The sequence below is a fragment of the Oryx dammah genome, unplaced genomic scaffold (assembly GCF_014754425.2).
Source record: "Oryx dammah isolate SB20612 unplaced genomic scaffold, SCBI_Odam_1.1 HiC_scaffold_9, whole genome shotgun sequence".
NCBI lineage: Eukaryota > Metazoa > Chordata > Mammalia > Artiodactyla > Bovidae > Oryx > Oryx dammah.
The window spans coordinates 19821943-19846789 of record NW_024070193.1 but is presented as its reverse complement, the minus strand read 5'-3'; the positions used below and the strand labels follow the sequence as shown (position 1 = coordinate 19846789).

At 38.1% G+C, this 24847-nt stretch overlaps 1 protein-coding gene across 1 annotated transcript in view; it reads left to right on the top strand.

Annotated features, from left to right (window-relative positions):
- The window catches only part of FHIT (fragile histidine triad diadenosine triphosphatase), a 1533474-nt gene that overhangs the window by 442351 nt on the left and 1066276 nt on the right, over nt 1-24847 (top strand). The window lies entirely within an intron of this gene.

Below are 24847 nucleotides of genomic sequence, written 5' to 3'. Positions count from 1 at the left end.
TCTTTGTATGTATTTGAATGATTTCACTGGATACATTTAATATGCATTTTTAAAAATAGCAATAAAGGACTGGAAATATGTGAATATGGGCAATACTTCCCCGGCATGATATCAGTGGACAGTGTTCATTTAAACCCTTCCTGGAACTCATATGTACATACCCCTCTCCTCTTCTCTCACTCCTTCTCATCTTTATTCCACTCACAGTATCTCCCCATTCCAAAGTCTCAGCTAACAATTTAGCATGTGTAATAAATATAAATATTGAACAACCCCATGTGTCAGAACACAAACATTTATTATGCTTTCAGCCACGACCCAGTCTCCTGTTTCCATTTTACATTGTCTGCCTTCTATTCTCTCGTATTCCACAGTTGTTTAAAACTCATAGATTTATGCAAAGTTTACAGAATCGGGCAAGACTGTCCCTCGAATGTGTAGGGCTGTGACACATTGCTGTGTTTTCTAGAAATACTCATCAAATGCAGATTATGGAGGGATGAGTCAGGCATCTTCACTTCTTGATGGCCCTGACTTCTTTCTGGTGAATCACCTTCCTGTCTAGAGGGTTTTTCTGGAAGATGTAGAAAGCTTAAAGATGGTAAATGAAATGAGCTGAAATGGAACCCTGGTGTGAGTTTTGCACAGTATTGTTTGATCCTTGTGTTATGGTTCTGGTTAGTGTTTTTGAGCCCTGAAGCAAAGCTCTTTTTAACATGAAAGCTGTCAATATGAAATATATAGATCTAAAAGAGGAGTATTTTAATATTAATTATTAGCAGAAGGAGGAATTGCAGACTATAACTTTGACTTTTAGCATCTCCACCTATTTCTCTTTGCTTGGAAAGACTTCCCTTTTCTCTCTTCATAGTAAAAGGCACGTGCTTCATGATTCTGAAGACCTATACTTCACTGTTTCTTTTCTTTAAAGAGACTGACAGGTTTCTGCCATTTGCTATCTCAGTTAACTCATTTAACCTCTCTGAACTCTGGTATCTTCCTCCACAATATGGGGCTAATTATAGGAACTACCTCATAGAATGCTTATGAAGGATTAAATGGCAATTATTGTAAAGTGATAAGCAAGATACTTGGCATACAGAAGCTCTTAAGAGATGGTAAGGACTATTACAAGAAGGAAATGTGCACTTACTGATTCGGTATCAGTGTTTAAGGATATTATTTTCAATATTCTGTTTCTCATAGGATATTACCTATTGCAGTTTTCAGTGAGGCAAGATATAGAGATATCTGAGATAAAAAAAAACTAAGGTAAAATAAATAACGTGGCAAAGTACCATGTAGATTTTCTCCGGTAGTCATGAACCCGTATAAGCCTCATTGCTTTGAGATTAAATGCTGCCAGTGTTACAGCCAGATCTGATTGATGTTTTATCATTTTATCATTTAACTTTATGCTGTACTTTCATTCCACATCTTCTCATGTACTTGGCAGAATGATCAAGGAAGCTCTGACTTATGTTTCTACCTAAAACCAAAACCAAATATCACTAGGTGAGGTAATGAATGAAGGTTAAATATTTTGAGAAGAGGAACTGGGAGATGCAAAAGAGTATTTCCTAAATGTTTTTCACTTGTTTCCACTTCTAGTATAGCTGAGTATGTACTGTTGAACCTGGTATTTTCACATACAGAAACTGTAAAGTATGGGAGAAAAATTTCCTGACAACCCTAGAGAGTGAAAATAAGGAGGGACTGAAAGGGACTTCAGATTCAAAACTTAGAAGCAGGCTCAGTGCAGAGTGGTTTCCCCATTTTATGGCTTTTTTGACTGAGGGTATGCATGGTGAGGTTAATGTCACTTCGGGTGACTAACTCCAGTAGAAAAACCACAGTCTTTTTGGTTTGAAGACCCTAGGAACAGGGTTCAGTGCAACAACAGCCCCTGCAAAATGAAGCTAGAATACTGGTTTTAAATTGGTAATTTTATTTACTTGCTTTTGGCTGTGCTGGGTCTTTGTTGTTGCAGACTTTCTCAGCTGCAGCCAGCGGGGGCCATTCTTTGTTGTAGTGTAGGAGCTTCTCATTGAGGTGGCTGCTCTTGTTGTAGAACACAGACTCTAGGACACACGAGCTTCAGTAGCTTCAATACATGAGCCCAGCATTTCAGCTCCCAGGCTCTAGAGCACGCTCAATAGTTGAGGGTCGTGTGCTTAGTTCCTCTGTGGCATGTGGGATCTTCCTGAACCAGAGACTGAACCTGTGTCTCCTGTATTGGCAGGTGGATTCTTTACCACTGAGCCACCAGGGAAGCCCTTAAACTAGAATTCTGGAAAGCAGAAAGACGGATGGGGAAGCTCCCGATTCAGTGTATAAGTACAACCCAAAGTTTTGACTGACTCCTGAATCTTGGATGTGTGGAGCAGATATAAGCTGGCACAGCTGAAGATGAAAGAACTGAACTGAAGTTTGAGCTGCCACCCAAGAGATAGTTTTCACCTTGTGTATAATCAAGTTAATTGCTTGCTAAAACAAATAAATCAGTACTCTTCACAGAATTCTAACAGATTTTAGAGTCTTTGCTTCAAAATATTTGCATCATACATTCACATAATGCAATCCCAAATTACATAAGATATGAAGAACCAAGAAATTGTGACCCCTTCTGAAGAAAAAAGTCTAATTCCAAGATGACCCAAAGGTGGGAATTAGCAAAGATTTTAAAACAGCTTTTATAACCATACTCAGTGAGGCTAGAAAATAGTAAATGGAAACTACAAAAGAGAAACAAATTGAGATTCCAGAACTGAAAATATAATATTTGAAATAAAAATTCACTGAGTTTACATCCATTGGAAATAATAGAAGGTGTCAGTGAACCTAAAGATAGAACAGAAGCAAATTTCATTCTTAAGAACAGAAAAAAAGAGTTTTTTAATTTTTTAATTGTTGGCCATACTCCACTGTATGTGGGAACTTAGTTCCCTGACTAGGGATTGAACCCACATCCCCTGCACTGGAAGGTGGAGTTTTAACCATTGGACCATTGGGTAAGTCCAAGAAAAAAGATTTAAAAAACTAAACAATAACGAATAGAGCCTCAGAGATCTATGTAACGTAAGTAAAAATGTCTAATGTATATGTAATTGGAGTCTCAGAAGAAGACAAGAAAGAGAATGAAAGGGAAAGGAAAATATTTGAAGAAATAATGGCCAAATTTTTTTTTAATTTGATGAAATGCATACATTTACAGATCCAGAAACTCAGTGAACTTCAAACAGGATTAATTTGAAGAAAACTGTACCTATGCACATCATATTCTAACTGTTGGACACCAACAGTAAAGAGAAAATTTTGATAGTGGTCAGAGAAAATGGCAGGTTACCTTCCAGGACGCTGTGCTTTAAATCAGCACTGCCTTCTTATCAGTAACTATAGAGTCTAGGAAAAGTAAAATGATATTTTTAAAGTACAGAGAAGGAAAAGGAAAAATCCTGTTAACCCAGAAATCTATGTATAGTGAAAATATCCTTTGAGAATGAAGGCAAATTAAAGACATTTTCAGATAAAAGTAAGCTAAGAGAATTCATTGCCAGCAGACCTACAACACAAGAAATGCTAAAGGAAGTTATTCAAGCTGAAGTGAGATAACACCAGATGGAATCTTAAATCTTCAAGAATGAATCAAGAATGTCAGAAATTGTAAATACGAAAGAGTATTTTCATCTCAGTATCTTTAAAATACACAGAAAAGTTAAAACCCAAATCATAACACTGCCTTGTGATACTTATAATGTGCTATGTGTAGATTTCATTTGTAAGACAATTATAGCATAAATAATGAGGGGGGGTGCATAGCAAATGGACTTATATAATTGTATAGTTTTCAAATTTATATGGGGAGGTAATGAAATGAACTCTTAAGTAGACTGTGAAAGGTCAAAAATGTATATTTTGATGCTTAGAACAATAACTGAAAATACAATAGATAAAGTAGAATCCTAAGCACTTTAAAAATGATCCCAAAAGAATGCAGGAAAGATTGAACAGAGAACAAAAAGCAGAAGAGGCAAAAGGAAACCAAGCAATAAAATTGTAGCTCTAAGTGCAACCATATCATGTTAATCATATTTATTTATATTGAATGATGTTATTGTTCCATTGCTCAGTTGTGTCAGACTCTTTGTGACACCATTGACTGCAGTATGCCAGGCTTCATATTAAATGTTAATGTTGTTGACTGGCTTTTGGAACTCAAATAAAGGCCCTTTCATGTTGGGTGAAACTCTTCTTGGTAGATTGGACCTAGGCTGGTCTTTGGAGAGAGATCAAGCCGTGAGCCTTTGATGTGGGAGCACTGACTCCAAGACCCTAGACAAGGAGAACTAACCCTAGGGAATATCAAATAGTGAGAACTCACACAAAGGAAACCACTTGACTACAGACCTGGCATCACCCAACCACCAGCAGCACCCTGTGCATGACAACCTCATTTAAACAACAAACAAAACAAAAATATAAACCCAATCATCAGCAGACAGGATTACCACCTCAATCAGCCTTGCCCATTAGGGGAAAAACAATCAAAGAAAAACACAACACAAATCTCACCCTATAGGAAGCTTACACAAACCACTGGACCAACCTTCAGTTCAGTTCAGTTCAGTTCAGTCACTCAGTTGTGTCCGACTCTTTGCAACCCCATGAATCGCAGCACACCAGGCCTCCCTGTCTATCACCAACTCCCGGAGTTCACTCAGACTCATGTCCATCGAGTCCGTGATGCCATCCAGCCATCTCATCTTCTGTCGTCCCCTTCTCCTCCTGCCCCCAATCCCTCCCAGCATCAGAGTCTTTTCCAATGAGTCAGCTCTTCGCATGAGGTGGCCAAAGTACTGGAGTTTCAACTTTAGCATCATTGGAGGACAAAAACAAAAAGGAAGAAAGAATTCAACCTTGAAGCCTGGGAAAAGGAGACCTCAAACACAGTAAGTTAAAAAAAATAATGAAAAGGCAGATAAATACTACATAAATGAAGGAACAAACTAGAAACACAGAAGTCCAAATAAATGAAGAGGAGATAGGCAAACTACCTGAAAAAGAATTCAGAATAATGATAGTAAAGATGATCAAAATTCTTGAAAACAAAATGGAGAAAATGCAAGAATCAATTAACTAAGACCTAGAAGAATTGAAGAATAAACATACAGAATCAAACAACACAACTGCTGAAATTAAAAATACTTTATAAGGAATGAATAGCAGAATACTGAAGCAGAAGAATAAATCAGTGAGCTGGAAGATAAAATGGTGAAAATAACTTCTGAAGAGCAGAATAAAGTAAAAAGAATGAAAAGAACTGAGGACAGTCTCGGAGACCTCTGGGACAATATCAAACACACCAATGTTCGAATTATCTGGGTCCCAGAAGAAGATGAGAACAAGAAAGGTATGAGAAAATTTTTGAAGAAATCATAGTTGAAAATTTCCCCAACATGGAAAAGGAAATAGTCACTCAAGTCCAAGAGTCACAAAGAGTCCCATACAGGATAAACCCAAGGAGAAACATGCCAAGACACATACTAATCAAACTAACAAAGACTAAATACAAAGAAAGAATATTAAAAGCAGCAAGGGAGAAGCAATGAGTAACATACAAGGGAAACCCCATATACTTAACAGCTCATCTTTCAGCAGAAACTCTGCAGGCCAGAAGGGAATGGCAGGATATATTTAAAGTACTGAAAAGGAAAAACCTACAACCAAGATTATTGCACCCAGCAAGGATCTCATTCAAAATTGATGGAGAAATAAAAAGCTTTTCAGATAAGCAAAAGTTAAGAGAATTCAGTATCACCAAAGCAGCTTTACAACACATGGTAAAGGTATTTATATAGTCAAGAAATACTTGAGAAGAAAAAAGATCCACAATTAAGAAAATGGTAATAGGAACAGATATATCAATACTTACTTTAAGTGAAAATGGATTAAATGCTCTAACCAAAAGACACAGACTGGCTGAATGGATACAAAAATAAGACCCATATATATGCTGTCTGCAAGAAACCCACTTCAGACCTAAAGACACATGTAGACTGAAAGTGAGAGGATGGAAAAATATATTCCATGCAAATGGGAAGCAAAAGAAAGCTGGAGTAGCAATCCTCACATCAGACAAAATAGACCTTAAAATAAAGAAGATTACAAGAGATAAGGAAGGACACTACATAATGACCAAGGGATCAATGCAAGAGGAAGACATAACAATTGTAAATATCTATGCCCCCAACACAGGAGCACCTCAATACATAAGACAAACGATAACAGACATAAAAGGAGAAATCGACCGTAACACAATAATAGTTAGGAGACTTTAACACCCTACTAACACCAATGGACAGATCATCAAAACAGAAAATTAATAAGGAAACACAAGTCTTAAATGATACATTAGATGAGATGGATCTCATTGATATCATCAGGACATTCCATCCAAATGCAGAAGAATACACCTTCTTCTCAAGTGCACATGGAACATTCTCCAGGGTAGACCACATCTTGGGTCACAAATCAAACCTCAGTAAATTTAATAAAATTGAAATCATATCAAGCATCTTCTCTGACCACAATGCTATGAGACTAGATTTCAATTATAGGGAAAAAAAAACAACAAAACTGTAACTAACACAAACACATGGAGATTAAACAACACATTTCCAAACAACCAACATGACAACTCAAAACTTATGGGATTCAGCAAAAACAGTTCTAAGAGGGAAGTTTATAGCCATACAGTCCTACCTCAAGAAAGAAGAAAATCATCCACTAGACAACCTAACTTTACACCTAAAACAACTGGGAAAAGAAGAAGAAACCACCCCACCCCCCCCGCCAGATTAGTAAAAGGAAAGAAATCATAAAGATCCCAGCAGAAATAAATGAAAAATAAATGAAAGAAACAGTAGTAAAGATTAATAAAACTAAAAGCTGGTTCTTTGAGAAGACAAAGTTGACAAGCCTTTAGCCAAACTCATCAAGAAAAAAGTGAGAAGAATCAAATCAACAAAATTAGAAATGAAAAAGGAGAGACTGCAACAGACAATGCAGAAATACAAAGGGTTATGAGATAATGAACAACCATATGGCAATAAAATGGATAACCTGGAAGAAATGGACAGATTCTTAGATAAGTTCAATCCTCCAAGACTGAACTAAGAAGAAATAGAAATTATGAACAACCCAGTTACAAACACTGAAGTTGAAGCTTTGATCAAAAATCTCTCAAAAAACAAAAGCCCAGGACCAGATGGCTTCACAGGAGAATTCTGTCAAACATTTTGAAAAGAGCTAATGCCTATCCTTCTAAAACTCTTTCAAAAAATTGCAGAGGAAGGAACACTTCCAAACTCATTCTACGAGGCCACCATCACCCTGATACCAAAACCAGACAAAGACAACACATAAAAAAGAAACTACAGGCCAACATCACTGATGAATATAGATGCAAAAATCCACAACAAAATTTTAGCAAACAGAATTCAGCAACACATCAAAAAGCTCATACACCATGATCAAGTTGGGTTTATTCCAGGAATGCAAGGATTCTTCAGTATACACAAATCAATCAATGTGATACACCATATTAACAAATTAAAAGATAAAAACTGTATGATAATCTAAATAGATACAGAAAAAGCCTGTGACAAAATTCAGCACCTGTTTATGATTAAAACTTTAAAAAAAATGGGCACCTAAGGAACCTACCTCAACATAGTAAAGGCCATACATGATAAGCCTACAGCAAGCATTATACTCAATGGTGAAAAACTGAAAGCATTCCTCCTAGGATCAGGAGCAAGACAAGGGTGTCTACTTTCACCACTGTTATTTAGCATAGTTCTGAAAGTCCTCAGCTCAGTTCAGTCGCTCAGTCGTGTCCGATTCTTTGTGACCCCATGAATCGCAGCACGCCAGGCTTCCCTGTCCATCACCAACTCCCGGAGTTCACTCAGACTCACGTCCATTGAGTCAGTGATGCCATCCAGCCTAGCTACAGCAATCAGAGAAGACAAAAAGTAAATAAATAAAAGTAATCCATACTAGAAAAGAAGAAGTAAAGTTCTCACTGTTTGCAGATGACATGATACGGTAAATAGAAAACCCTAAAGATAGTATCAGAAAATTACTAGAGCTAATCAGTGAAGTTAGCAAAGTTGCAGGATACAGAATCAATACACCGAAATCACTTGCATTTCTATATACTAACAATGAAAAATCAGAAAGAGAAATTAAGGAATCAATCCCATTCACCATTGCAAGAAAAAGAATTAAATAGCTAAGAGTAAACTTACCTAAGGAGACAAAAGAACTTTACACAGAAAATTATAAGACACTAATGAAAGAAATCTAAGATGACATAAACAGATGGAGAGGTATTCCACGTTCCTGAGTAGGAAGAATCAATACTGTGAAAATGACTATACTACCAAACGCAGTCTACAGATTCAATGTGACCCCTATCAAATTACCAATGGCATTTTTCATAGAACTAGAACAAAAAATTTCACAATTCATATGGAAACACAAAAGACCCTGAATAGCCAAAGCAGTCTTGAGAAAGAAGAATAAAGCTGGAGGAATCAACCTTCCTGACTTCAGATTATACTACAAAGCTACAGTCATCAAGACAGTATGGTACTGGCACAAAAACAGAAATATAGACCAATGGAACAAGATAGAAAGCCCAGAAATAAAACCCATGCACCTATGGGTACCTTATTTTTGACAAAGGAGGCAAGAATATACAATGGGGCAAAGACAGACTCTTCAATAAATGGTGCTGGGTAAACTGGACAGCTACATGTGAAAGAATGAAATTAGAACACTTCCTAACACCAAACACAAAGATAAACTCAAAATGGATTAAAGACCTAAATGTAAGACCAGAAACTATAAAACTCTTGGAGGAAAACATAGGCAGAATACTCAATGACATAAATCAAAACAAGATTCTCTATGACCCACCTCCTAGAGTAACAGAAATAAAAACAAAAATAAGCAAGTGGCACCTGATTAAACTTAACAGCTTTTGCACAGCAAAGGAAACTATAAGCAAAGTGAAAAGACAACCTGAACATTGAGAGAAAATAATAGCAAATGAAATAACTGAGAAAGGATTAACTTCCAAAATACACAAGTTGCTCATACAACTCAGTACCAGAAAAACAAACAACTCAATCAAAAAGTGGGGAAAAGACCTGAACAGACATTTCTCCAAAGAAGACATATAGATGGCTAACAAACACATGAAAATATGCTCAACATTGCTCATTATTAGAGAACTGCAAATCAAAACGACAATGAGATACCACCTCACACCCGTCAGAATGGCCATCATCAAAAAGTCTACAAACAATAAATGCTGGAGAGGGTGTGGAGAAACGGGAACACTCTTGCACTGTTGATGGGAATGTAAATTGATACAGCCACTATGGAAGACGGTATGGAGATTCCTTAAAAACTAAGAATAAAACCACCATATGATCCAGCAATCCCACTCCTAGGCATATACCCTGAGGAAACCGAAATTGAAAGAGACACATGTATCCCATTATTCACTGCAGCACTATTTACAATAGCTAGAACATGGAAGAAACCTAGATGTCCATTGACAGATGACTGGATAAAGAAGTTGTGGTACATATACACAATGGAATATTACTCAGCCATCAAAAGGAATGCATTTCAGTCAGTTCTGATGAGGTGGATGAACCTAGAACCTATTATATAGAGTGAAGTGAGTCAGAAAGAGAAAGATAAATATTGTATTCTAATGCATATATATGGAATCTAGAAAAATGGTATTGAAGAATTTATTTTCAGGGCAGCAGTGGAGAAACAGACAGAGAATAGACTTATGGACATGGGGATAGGGAGGAGAGGGTCAGATGTATGGAAGGAGTAACATGGAATCTTACATTACCATATGTAAAATAGATAGCCAATGGGAATTTGATGTGTGGCTCAGGAAACTCAAATAGGGGCTCTGTATCAATCTGAGGAGTTGGGATGGGGTGGGAGATGGGAGGGAGAGTCAAAAGGGAGGGGGGATATATGTGTACCTATGGCTGATTCATGTTGAGGTTTGACAGGAAACAACAAAATTTTGTAAAGCAATTATCCTTCGATTAAAAAATAAATTAAAGAAAAAAATGATAATGGACTAAATACTTTAATTAAAAATCAGAGTTTATCAGGATGGATTAAAAAACAAGAACAACTATTTTTTTTATTGAGATAAATTTTAAATATAAAGATACAGTTAAATTGAAAGTAAATTGATGGAAAAAAATACACCATAGTAAGAGCAGAAGTCTATATTAGTATCAGCAAAATTAAACTTTAAGGGAAAAATTATTACCAGAGTTAAAGTGTGTTTGATAATAATAAATAGGTCATTACATTAAGATAACAATTATAAGTGAGTGTTTACACCTGGTAAAGTTCCAGTGAGGTTACTTTGAGTATTTTTGAGTCTAGAATTTTTTGAGGATAATCCGATTGTAAGTTAAGAGACACAGGTTGCTCATCACTTTAGGGTAGCGACCATTTCATAAAATTGTGGCATCAAAGCTGAACACAAGTGAAAGCAAAAGCATAGCTGGAGAGTGTGGATATCAGTATGTTTATACATATATGAGAGGGTCCCTAGATTGGAATCAAGTGACACACATCCAAGTTATTACTAGCTCCGTTATTAGCTAGCTAAGAAATAGCTACCTTATTTGTGATGGTTTATAGACAATTTAAAAATAAGATTAATTATATATATATAATTATTGTATATTAATATAAAATCAGGAAAGATTTCCACCAGTGACTATTGCTAAGAGGATTGTAAGTATACACTAAGCATACAAATGCACACCTGGGTTTTCTGGCAGGGAGAGCAAAGAGGGAAACACAGGAAATTTGAAATTCGTATGATCAGAAGAGTTAAAACATTTCAGAAATTTCTCATGTGATCTTAAAGATCCCTTCCTGTATTTGAGATTTTATAAAATTGGGGTAATGACATCTACCTTTCATAATCTTGGTAGGAATGACTGAGACTACACTGGTATATAAGTATTATTTCACTGTTGTCTTTATATAACTCCAATAAACATGCATGGTAGAAATCTAAGGAATCTGACTGTAGTTAACTTAAAACTCCAGAGTCTGAACTTCTGTGGCTTATCTAGTTACTAACTATTTATATGTGTCCCTATGTTGTCAATAACCATGAGAAGTATGTTACAGTCTTCTCCCTCAAAGTAGGTGTTATAAATTAGTAAATTAGGAAACGGCCCCAGGGAAGTGATGTCACTTGACCAAGGCACTGTATAAATGTTTTAAGTCAAAATTTGAATCCCTTTCTCTACATCACCAAAGCCTGTTTTATTTCTACTACATTATACTGCTTCTTGGAGAAGGCAATGGCACCCCACTCCAGTACTCTTGCCTGGAAAATCCCATGGATGGAGGAGCCTGGTAGGCTGCAGTCCATGGGGTCACTAAGAGTCAGGCACGACTGAGCGACTTCACTTTCACTTTTCACTTTCATGCATTGGAGAAGGAAATGGCAACCCACTCCAGTATTCTTGCATAGAGAATCCCAGGGACGGGGGAGCCTGATGGGCTGCCATCTATGGGGTCGCACAGAGTCAGACACGGGACTTAGCAGTAGCATACTGCTTCTAGGTCTTCCCATGTGGTGCTAGTGATAAAGAACCTGTCTGCCAGTGCAGGAGACACCGGAGATGCGGGTTTGATCCCTGGGTCGGGAACATCCCCTGGAGGAGGGTGTGCAACCCGCTCCAGTATTCTTGCCTGTAGAATCCCATGGACAGAGGAGCCCAGCAGGCTATAGTTTGTAGGGTCGCAAAGAGTTGGACATGATTGAATCGTGACAGCATGCACATACTGCTTCTAAAATACTGAATAAGTTTAACACTATTGGTATTATTTCCAAGAAATATTCCAATTTATAAAGCAGTCGTTGTGAAGAACTGGCACATAGTGCATTAGAATTCGTGTGATATGAAATCACCAATGGAGTCATGACTCAGAAGGCTCCACATACCCCTGCCAGCATCTAAATATCTATATTTTGTGTCTTAAAAAATAATTTCAAGATTTGAGGACTTGGAGAGTGACAAAGAGTAAGGTCACCCTGGGACCGATAATGACAGCTTTGCCAATACAGTTGGAATGTTTTTTTAACTGTAAAGCTTATTTAATGAAAAGAGACCCCCAAAACCTTTTTACTAATGTGTGGTGCTCTCTTGTCAGTTTAAAATGAACCAACTATCAGCCTGCCAATTACCATGCATACAGTATATGCTCATTAAATCACGCACTGTGAGTTTCTTCAGGTTGGCAAACTGGTTAATTGAAAAAAAATGTGTAGTGTTGCTCTTACAGTAAAGAGGCAGGAATCAAAAAAATGGAGAGCTTACTCTTAATATTTCGGAGTTTGCTTCTAAGTGCAGCCAGAAATTGTTCTGTTTTACAATTTTGATTAAAGGATTGTTACTTCTGCATCTTTTTTGGTTTTGTTTATAATTCAAACACTGTAATTATAATGGAGTTGCTTTTATAATAGAACTACTAAATCATTCTGCCAGCAGATGAAAACCCAAGTAAAGGGCTCAATTTTCTGTGCTGCAGCTGTAAGGCCAACTTGGGTGTGTTGGGGCTGAAACAAACCGGGAATGGAAGATGGGTTTTAGCTTTGCTAAATCTCTGCTATGGTGTTTTCATTTTAGGAGATTTAGGCCTTATCATCACCTCAGTGGGTGAGTTAATCCCTTTTGAGAGCTGACACCCTTAGGCCCTCATAGCCTATGATAATTAGGCTGTTTGATTTGTTTGTATGGTAGCTCTAAAAATACCAGTGCCCCAGCTCAACCCTTAATATTCATTGAAAAGACTGATGTTGAAACTGAAGTACCAATATTTCAGCCACCTGATGTGAAGAGCTGATTCACTGGAAGAGACCCTGATACTGGGAAAGATTGAGGGCAAGAGGAGAAAATGGTGGCAGAGGATGAGATGGTTGGATGGCATCCCTGACTCAATGGACATTGCGTTTGAGCAAATTTGGGGAGATAGTGAAGGACAGGGAAACCTGGTGTGTTGCAGTCCATGGGGTCTCAAAGAGTCGGACTCGACTTAGTGACTAAACAACGACAGGCTCCGCCCCAGATCAAATAAATCAGAACCCTTGTGGGCGAGGGAGTGGCTAACTGTTTTTAGAAGCTCCCCAGGCTTCCTTAGCAGCTCAGTTGGTAAAGAATCTGCCTGCAGTGCTGAAGACCCAGGTTCAATGGGTAACCCACTCCAGTATTCTTGCCTGGAGAATTCTAAGGACAGAGGAGCTGGTGGGCTACAGTCCATGGGGTCACAAAGAGGCAGACATGACTGAGTGACTAACACACTTACAGGTTATTCTAATAGGAGCCAGAGCTGAGAGAGACAGGCCTAAATTGACTCGACTTGTCCAGCATTTCAATTCGTCTGATTCAGCAGCTCCTATCATCAACCACAAGGCATTAACCAGTGACTTGCTGCTGCTGCTGCTGCTGCTGCTAAGTTGCTTCAGTTGTGTCCCACTCTGTGCGACACCAAAGACGGCAGCCCACCAGGCTCCGCCGTTCCTGGGATTCTCCAGGCAAGAACACTGGAGTGGGTTGCCATTTCCTTCTCCAATGCAGGAAAGTGAAAAGTGAAAGGGAAGTCACTCAGTCGTGTCCAACTTTGCAACCCCATGGACTGCAGCAAACCAGGCTCCTCTGTCCATGGGATTTTGCAGGCAAGAGTACTGGAGTGGGTTGCCATTGCCTTCTCCAACCAGTGACTTAGCAACCAATAAACCCTGCAGGGTTTCAGAGGGTTAAAAACTGTGGTTTCTGAGCTCCGCTTATATCTATGCAATGAGATTCTTTGGAGTCAGGACCTAGAAATCTCCATTTTAACCAGAGGTCCTAGGTGATTCTTATGTACTAAGGTATGAGAATTTTCCAAAAGCAAGATGATCTTTGAAAGTGAAGATGAGTAGAACTTCAGAGGAAAGTGCATAAATCACAGTAAAATCAGGGCTGCTGCTGCTGCTGCTAAGTCACTTCAGTCGTGTCCAACTCTGTGCGACCCCATAGACGGCAGCCCACCAGACTCCTCCGTCCATTGGACTTTCCAGGCAAGAGTACTGGAGTGGGGTGCCATTGCCTTCTCCAAAATCAGGGCAGGCTTAAAAAAAAAAAACAGGAATTTTGGTACACCCATTTAGGCTAACTGGGATTGTTCATGTTATAACAGCATTATCCTTTTTGGTGGTGGGAAGGGTAACCTCCCACACCATCACCGTCACTATCTAGTACCATGTGAGACCCAGAAATGCACAGACACTTCATAGCTTCTTTAACATTTAGATACTGAGTTTTATGATTAGTGCCAATGCATTTTTCAAGGGCCTAGAAAAATATTGAGAACTAAAAGGAAAATAAAATGATTTTAGTTTTGAAGTACAGACAAATTGTAGAGTCAGAACAATTAGATATTTATTGAAATGTCAACAAAATAGAACATTATGCTATTGCTATTAATTACTAAATTTAGTAATCTTAAACAGTTTATATTTAGAGATATTTTATGAGTTAGCTTTTCTCACTTAAGAATATCTGAATTGCATGATGATTGTTGAGAAATTTTAGCCAATTTTAATATTTTACAAACCAAATTATACATAACCAAATAATTTCAAATGCAAAAATATAAAAATCTTCTCAAAAATTTTATACCCAACAGTTGTTTATTTTAATCTATCCTATATAACATGGTGTTGAGCCTCTTAAAGAAAAAGTTCCTGGGACCTAGGAAGGTCTTGTACCCCAGAGTGTATACTTAAAGATTAAAAGATAGTTAATTGTCCTGGAATCCATTCTCATTGACAAGGCTATCACAATATGCATAAGCAACCTTCTGAAGATGCAGTTGAAACTAACCATTGTTGCTCACCTTCACTCTAGGGGGGAAAACGTCCAAAAAGGTAAAAGAAGAAAAAACAGTTTTAGCTACATATCAGACTCCCTTTAAACATATATCGGACTCCCTTTAAACATCACTTACAGGAAAGTTGGGATTGTTAATGAGCATCAGATGAGATTGACAAAGCAAATTGCACAGAATGGGTCTTGCTCAGAAAATTACCCCTAAGAAATTGTGATAATAGTGATAAAACAACACATAACTAAAATAAGAGAGAAGTAGATGTCCTAGAAATTTGGAGTCTCTGAGGTCAGTTGATACCTAGAGCTAAATGTCTTTTTAAATTCTCCAGCCACTTTCATACCTTGGATTTGATTACATATTAAGTCCCCAGTTTCAGAATTCTTCTGATCCATGAATTATGAGTCACACTACTAACATCTTACTTAAGGTACATCTTCTCATAAGAATGTACATCATTTCATAAGATGTTTCTTTTGTAAAAGTTGCCACAACTGTTTTATTTATATTTTGGTTAATGTTCCTTTTTGACTGTCTCCTCCCTCAGAATATAAGCTCAAAGAAACCAGGAATTATGGCTTTTTATGATTTTACCAAATCAATAATGGGGAAGAAATGATGGTGACAATCAATCACTTTGTCCTTGCCAACAATGATCAATCAGGAGTGTCATAGTATTGAGACAATGTTACAAATACTTATGGTCAGGAAATACTTTAGAATGTCACTTATAAACTTAGATTCTATAATACCAAGTCAATAAATGAGTGAATGAAAGGAAGCTGTATTCAAGTTTCACCTATATCTCTCCTACCCTCCCCCAGGGTCCAAAAGGAAAATAAATAAATAAATAAATAAAAGAAAGAAAAGAATCTACTTTTCTATAAATTCTGTGACTTATAAATGAATAAAATGGCTAATTGTTCACTTGAAAAATGATTATACTTTTGGAAAGGGGCCTGAAAATTTCTTGGCAATACTTCAACTGATTAATAATTTAGAATGATGATTGGCTAGAGAATGGAAGTGGAGCTAATAGCCTCTCATTTTCCTCTTGATTATTTTAGACAAATTGGTAAGTTAAGGCAGAGGTGTGGGGTGTTTCGGGGTCAACTGACTAGAAGCTTTGGATTAAAAATGCAGAGGGAGATCTGATCTCTGTAAGGTGCTGACTTCCCCTCTAATGGGGTTAGATGACTTTGTGATGTGTTGCTTCTGCTGCTTAGCTGAGAGCTGCTGTTACACTCCCCAAAAGTCTATGTGAACTGTAGGCGACTCCCACTGTGACTGCTGTGTGACGCATCCTGCTAGGCACTGGTTAGGAAGAAACAATGGATTTAACACAGTTCTAACTTTAAGAAGTTCAAATATCTGGCAAGAGAGACACATATGTCTATAAATCATTATTCTATGAGGTGAAAAGTATTACGTGTCTTAAGACAGGGATATGAACAAATGCCATGGGAGTCATTCACTTACAGATTTGATGTGAGGGATCTGCCTAATTGGGAATTAGTGATTTGAAACAATGTGAGAAAGTCAAACTCTATGTGTTATGCTGGTGACAGCATTCAAATGAGAAATGCCTAAGAAAGTAATGTTGGCACAAGAACCTGGTTGGGATTTCCAGGGCTACACAGAACTCTGTGTCTGTATTCAGAAAGATAGGATTTGGATAAATTATATCCTTGAAGGAGTGAAGCTTCCCCAAGCATTCAGCTGGTAAAGAATTCGCCTGCAATTCAGGAGACACAAGAGGTGAGGTTTGATCCCCTAGTCAGGAAGATCCCCTGGAGGAGGGAATGGCAACCCACTCCAGTATTCTTGCTGGAAAATGCCATGGACAGAGGAGCCTGGCAGGCTATAGGCCATGGGGTCCCAAAGAGTTGGACATGACTGAGCAACTTTTTCACTTTTACAACTTTCAGCATAACCATGTGAAAGTGAAAGGGAAAGTCGGTTGTGTCCGAGTCTTTGCGACCTCATGAATTATAGAGTCCATGGAATTCTCCAGGCCAGAATACTGGAGTGGGTAACCTTTTCCTTCTCCAGGGGATCCTCCCAACCCAGAAATCAAACCCAGTTCTCCTGCATTGCAGGCAGCTTCTTTACCAGCTGAGCCACAAGGGAAGTCCACGAATACTGGAGTGGGTAGCCTATCCTTTCTCCAGCAGATCTGCCTGACCCAGGAATTGAACCAGGGCCTCCTGCATTGTGGGTGGATTCTTTACCAGCTCAGCTGTCAGGGAAGCCCAAGCATAACCATAGTGTAAAGCTATTCAATTATGCAGAGCTAACTTTTTACTCGGACATCTACTCACTCACCAAGTGTTCACTGATTACCTAGTATGTGTCAATTACTCATAGATTATGATCTGAAGGAGCTGTCAGTCTCGAAAAGGAAACATAACAGGCACATAAAATACTCATTTATTTGTGGAAATGCCATGGGAGGTATGCCAAGAGTGAAGGGATTCATCACCACTGAACAGCAGGGAAGACTCCTGGTGGAGGTGAAAACTGAAGAAGGGCTTTGGAAGATAGATGGAATTTGGTCAAGTAGGGTTGACCAATGTGGGAGGGACAGCTGAAGAGAGGAAGGAGTAGTGAGCAAAGGCTTAGAGGTGTAATCCTGGGAAATTTATGGAGGAGACGTGCACTTTGAAATGTAGACTATGCAAAGGGAAATTTCCCTCCATAAGGCTGAGCTATCTCAGACTCAGAGGGCTTCCTTCATAAAGGACTGATGATATGCCACACACTGTCCTTTACTCATGGTTACATTAACTCCTCCACACTCCTAATAAACCTACAAAATAGGCTATAGGTAGTTGCTCAGTTGTGTCCAACTCTGTGTGGCCCCATGGACAGTAGTCTGACAGGCTCCTCTGTCCATGAGATTTTCCAGGCAAGAATACTGGAGTGGATTGCCATTCCCTTCTCCAGAGGTTCTAGTATTATCCCAATTTATAGATGGGGAAACTGAGGCATGGGTGGGTTATATTACTTGCCAGTTAGTAGGCAGTGGTGGAGCTGGGATTTGAACCTAGACATCCTGGCTGCAGAGTTCTTGCTTATATAAAGGAGGTCTGAGGATCTAAAGGAAAGTATGGGAGGGTGGTGGTGAAGTACTGGATATCCATTCCATTTACAAATGGGAGAAAATACAGAGCTTGGATACAGTGGGTAACTTCTCCTATATCCTTGAGCAAAGAGAGGGGCTGAGCCCCTGCCTCAAATGACACGATGGGGATGCCAGCATGCTTGGTCCCCTTCCTCTAAGTCGGCCACGTTTACAGCCATTTGTGGAGATAAATCCTCAGTACAGGGAAACAAAAGTGTTTTTCAGGCGCTTTTCTGCCACGGTTAGACTAGGACAGGTTTTATGAAAGGAGCTTTTCTGCATCTGCTGCCTTCCGGGGTCACATTCTTAGTGAATCTACAGCCTCAAAATGGAGCTTGTTAGTTGCGTGTCATCCAAGGGTGGCAATTAGTTGCATGTGTTTGGTTGGGTGCCAGCTCCTGGGGTGCCAGACCTCAGTGGGGGAACCACTGTTTGTCATGAATTAGTCTTTAAATAAAAGCAAGTTTTTAAAATGGAACATGCTAATTTGGGTTTTGCTGACCCCCTCTGAAGAAGGCATGGCCTGTTCGGTGCCAGCTGGCTGAGTTGGCATTCAGCGAGAAACTGGGTCCTTACCAAAAATCCGCCTTGCTCCCCTCTTCCATCTCTGGGAGCAAAATGGCAGTGAGGAGTTGGTTGGCCCTGAGAAACAAGGTGAAACAAGGGGCAGGAACAGCCTGATCTGATGATGAAAGGGATTGGAGCTGCTCTGGTTATACTTGCTTCTCTCACCACCTTAGGAAGGCGAGTCCGCTGCCCCTCTCTTTCCCCACTGGCGCTGTCCTCAGCCACCCATTCAGTGACTTTCCACATAAAAGGCTTCCTCATCCAATCGCTTATACACTGCTCCTTTTTATACTCTTCCAAGTCATACTTAGGGGATTATCACTGCAGCTTTTAACTTCCCCGAGAAAGAGCTGAATGAGCGTGAATGAGGCGGAAGAGTCTTCAGTGAGAAAGTGTCCCCCACCCCAAAATGCTCACAAAACCCCTAATCACGATGTAAGAATGCCATCCTGTCTTTGGCAGTGGCTGGCTAATTAACAAGTACTGTACATATAGGCGATAATTACAGAAATCGTGTCGCACACTCGTGGTAATAGAATATGGGGCAACAGCGGCCCCGGTTTGCCCTACTATGGCGCTTTTACACACTGAGGAGCCATCCCACCAATCAAGGTTTTGAAATTCAGCATTTTGCCCAAGAAGTGCTAATTGGAAGATTTGTTTTCTTACACTTTCCAGGTGGATAATCTGATCCTGAGAAATGGCGACTGTCAGTTGAAAATCAACAGTTGAAAACAGGAACTCTTCCCCCCCTTTTTTTTTTTTAAATTATCTATTTTGGATTTGTTTTGCAAACATCCCTTTGTCTTCCAGTAGGTTTGCTCGGTATTGGGATAGGAGCCATGTACAAAGGCAAGACAGAAAGGGAATTTAAATAAGCTTTACTAAAATTCATTCTGAAGATTCAGGAAAGATGGGAGGTTTTTTTTTTTGTGTGTGTGTTTTTTTTCCTCAATATAAATGTATTTGTGCAGCAGATATGAGTCGTTCTGGTTACTAATGTAGTGTACATTAAATTTCCTGGAGTGAGGTTTTTTATTTTTTTTGAGGCCACTGCCTCTGTTCTTCTGAATGCAGCATATTAAGGTTACTATTAAACCCATACCCCATTCCTAAGAGACTCAGCCTGAAAGCCTTCCTGACAGGACAGGAATTTGTTTGTTTATAGAGATTGATGCAAATTTGACAATGAAGGACATTTTGAATACTTGAGTACCAAAAATAGTTTTAAGGGGTATCTTATTTTTTCAAGGCAATGCATTTTGCAGTTTCTTTAAATGCTCATTTAATATTTTCCGACTCGGCAGGACAATGTGTTGTTTTTAAGGATAAGAGCCCATAATGAGCCCCTGAGCCTTTAATTTATGATGTATCTGACAGGATTGTGGTGGATCTGATAGGGGATGCATGTGATTATGTCTGCAAGCTGAAAATAAACCAGCTGGTATTTGTTCTGAAAACATTCCGAGAACACCCTCCTGTTAATGGCCCATGGCTTGATCCAGCATCTGGTAAACTAATATACTGTCATTTTTACCATGAAAATCAGCACAAATCATTAATGATTCCAGCAGCTATTTATGTTCTTCTCTGTCTAGAACATGCCAATTACCATGAAATTATTCCTATTAACAACATGATTGAATGATAATAACCTGACTGTAACTTGTTGGCAGAAATTCTTCCATAATGACAATAATGAACTGTGCATTTAAGTCCTTACTGGGTTCTGTTAAACAGGAAGGTTGAATATTATATGTTTCTAACTGTCATGAACAATACTTCTTAATGACTGTGAGAATTGAAGGAAATGTGCTATCTTGCAGATTTGCTTCTATGTGGGAACTTATCATTTTTGTTAATTTGTTGGGGGAAGGAGTCACTGATTGCCATTAAAAATGGTGTTCAGGGACCGCTTTGCAATACACACATATTATAATCAACACTAGTTTAGAGAGCCTAATAGAGTTAGTTCATCATTGGTCTCATTATAGACAGTATCTGAATTTTTAAATGAAATATTCCACATCTGATCATCACCAAAGGATGAAATAACATCATCAATGCCAGTGACTAAGAAAAATATAGAGATTTTGATACTGCCATGAGATTGATAATTTAATTATCCTTTTTCTTTCAGCTAATCTTGATCTATAGGGCCACATGACCTGACTGAAAATGCTTATCAGGCAGACAGTCCAAGGTATCTAAGAGGAGCAGTGCAAAGGACAGCTATAGCTCCATGAAACTTCCTGGTAGGGCACTTACACAAGAGTAGGACAGATTAGCCATATTCTCCAAAGATCTAAGGAACCTAGTTAATGTACTGTACACTTCTTGAAGCCCACCTCATATCCTTTTGTCTCACTTTTCACTCAGGCCATTGTTGTGGAAGCCAGCTTAGGGCAGTTTGTCACCCGAAGCTTCTTACGTAACCTGCATTCAGTATCCCCATTTTCTGCCGTGTTACCTTGTGTGCGATTAGCAGCCGAGAAGTGCAAGAGAGTCATTAAACTATGAAACATGAAGCTGGAATTGGGGGAGGAGCAAGATTTTAGAGGGCATCGTATGCTCTTTTATCCTGAGTGTAATGGAAAACAACTAAAGAGTTTTAAGAAGAGGAGTAATAGTTTCCAACTTCTGGTTTTCAAATATGACTACTGTGTGGAAAATAGATTGGAGTGAGGGGCAAGAATACATGTGGGGAGAGCAATTAAAAAGCTATTACAGTAATCTATTGCACCTTTTGTGCTGTAAAAATAAAAAAGATTTTTTAGTTTTTTTTGAAATATAAATAATATAATAAATGACAAAAAGGAAAACAAAACAGAAACACCTAACCTGTTGTGTGATTGATGATCTTCAGGCACAACAGCACTTACTAATGAATAGAAAAAATTAATTTTATTCTTTTTATCTACTTTTCTCCCAGCTTAAACTACATGTATATTTTTGGAAGCTCTAGTTCCTAAGAAAATTCCACAATTTCCGCTGTACCAGCTTTCATGGTGTGACTGAGTGAGGTTAATTAAGGTCCCAGTCCCATAAGAAAGTTAATTTTTATCCTTGGGGATTCTGAACAACCACACCTCTAGGAACTTAAAAAGTAGGTGCTTTCATTGGAATTCTTCTAACATGGGGACTATGCAGAAAGGAACAACTGCAACAGTCCAAAACGTTTACTATCCAGTCCTTTGCAGGAAAATGTACCAACTTCTGAGCTAAAGAATTAAAACTAAACTGCATCTGTACTCACAGAGTGTAAAATTTGAATTTATTTTCATTAAGCATCTAAATTAATTATAAACAAATGAGAAAGGTTCTTTTTTGAATGTTTTTAAGAAGTTACATTTCTCGTAAAATATTCAGAATTACTTGTTAGAATTAAAAGGCAAAATGTAGAGTACATTAAAATAAATATTTTAAGTCACTTTAAATATGCCAGATTTTAATTTTTCACCATATTTTAACATTTTTATTCAGTCTTGCTAGTTTTATAAAAACAATAATTTTCAGTTTTATGTCCAGTGTCTATCTAGTTGCAATCTATTATCTAATATCAATGTAAAGAACTAATATCAAATTTCATGCATCTCATGTTGTGACCTTCATATATTCAAGTTTCAAAAAGTCTACATTGTTTAATATTGCAAAATGTGCATAAACCACCATGTCTGCTGAAATTTGTGAGGCCTCTGAAACTATGAAATGGCATTGGAAGATTCTGATAAAAGAAAAAAGATGTGCAGCACTATTGGAAACTGAGTTCTTTTTAATGCAAGAATCGATTGCACTCATGCTTTCTGAGAGTAAGGACCTAGCAAATTAATTTCTCTTTCTCTCATTTAAGCCTATTACTGCTTGAATCATACCCACACCACCTAGCAGTATTCTTGTCTGTTGCCTGCAGTCTGGCAGTTGCCCTGCCCAACAACTCACAACTCTTCTCGACATTTAGATTCAGTCACCTTTTCTTCAGTGACATTAAGCAAGAGAGGTCAAGAAGCACTTTCCCAGAGCATTAAACCATGTTAAACACGAGACTAAAAATTACTAGCTTTACTGTACAAGAGCCAAGCATCAAATCCCGTGTAACAGAGGTCTGATGTGTTTTCTTGTCATTTTTGGTGGAGATATGGAGGCGCCTCTAAAGTGTGGGGTTCAGGATACATCAAATGATAGAGTAATATAATATACAATGTACAAGCTATATAAATGCAAGGAGAAATAAACAGAAACCAAATAATGGAGCATTTTAAACTCTGAATCTATGGAAAATCAAGTAGATAAAAATAATCTGATTAAAATAATTGATAATGATGAAATAGATAGTTATATTTAAGCTTAGACCCTGATAATAGAGAATATTCTTCTTTTCATGGGCTTTTGGAAAAGTTGTAGTACATGGACTTTATAGGTTACAAAGACATCACAGAGAATTGCAAAAAGATTGAAATAATGAAGTCCTCATCACTTAAATTTGTTGTCAAAATTTTGCAATCTGGACATTTAAAATGCTTTGATAAGCAACTCTTAATTAAAAGAAGCATTAAAACCCAACTTGAAATATATCTGGACACCATTGATAATGAAAATGTAACATATAAACTTACAGGCTACAGTTGAACCTGTGCTTAGAAGAAAATCTAGAGCCTTTACACCCGAGTAACAAGCAGTAACAAAAGATGAAATGTCTTAGTTTGTTCAGGCTGCTATGACAAAATACCACAGCCTAGGTGGCAAAAACAGTGAACACTTATTTCCGACAATTGTGGAGGTGAGGGCCCACTTCTGGTTCACAGAGATAGTTTTCTTGTTGTGTCCTCACATGGAGGAAAGGAATAGAGAACTGTCTGGTGTCTCTTTTATAAGGACAGTAATTCCACTCATGAGGCTCCACTCTTATGACCTAGTCACCTCCCCAAATTCCCACTTCTAAATATCATCATGTTGGGGGTTAAGTTTCAACATATAGATTTGAGGGGGAACATATTCATTCCATAAGATAAAGAAATTGAACATCAGATTTAAGAAAAGAGCAACAAAATAAACAGAAGCAATGCAGAAAGAGCTAAATAATAAAGACAAAATAAAAAAAAATGTTATTTGGACATTAACCCCTTATCAGTCCAATCATTAGCAAATATTTTCTCCCTTGGAGTAGGCTTTCTTTCTTTCTTCTGCCTTTTTTTTTTTTTTAAACATCTCATCCTCTCCTCCCCTCTCCCCATGTCCAGAAGTCTATTTTCTATGTCTGTTTCTCCATTGTTGCCCTGTAAATAAGTTCTTCAGAACCATTTTCTAGATTCCATATATGTGCATTAGAATATGATATTTATCTTTCTCTTTCTGACTTAAATGGCAACCCACTCCAGTATTCTTGCCTGGAAAATCCCATGGATGGAGGAGCCTGGTAGGCTACAGTCCATGGGGTCTCAAAGAATTGGACACTACTGAGCGACTTCACTTTCGCTTCTGACTTACTTCACTCTGTATAATAGGTTCTAGGTTCATCCACCTCGTCAGAACTGATTCAAAGGTGTTCAATTTTATGGCTGAGTAATATTCCATTGTGTATATGTACCACAACTTCTTTACCCAGTCATCTGTTGATGGACATCTAGGTTGCTTCCATGTTCTAGCTATTGTAAATAGTGCTGCAATTAATAATGGGATACATGTGTCTGTTTCAATTTTGGTTTCCTCAGGATACATGCCTAGGAGTGGGATTGTGGGGTCATATGGTGGTTTTATTCCTAGTTTTTTAAGGAATCTCCATACTGTCTTCCATATTGGCTGTATCAATTTATGTTCCCACCAACAGTGCAAGAGCATTCCCTTTTCTCCACACCCTTTCCAGCATTTATTGTTTGTAGACTTTTTGATGATGGCCATTCTGACGGATGTGAGGTGATATCTCATTGTAGTTTTGATTTGCATTTCTCTAATAATGAGCAATGTTGAACATCTTTTCATGTGTTAGCCATCTGTCTTCTTTGGAGAAATGTCTGTTTAGATCTTTTTCCCATTTTTTTGATTGGGTTGTTTGTTTTTCTGGTACTGAATTGTATGAGCTGCTTGTATATTTTAGAAGTTAATCCTTTGTCAGTTGTTTCATTTGCTATTATTTTTTCCCATTCTGTGGAT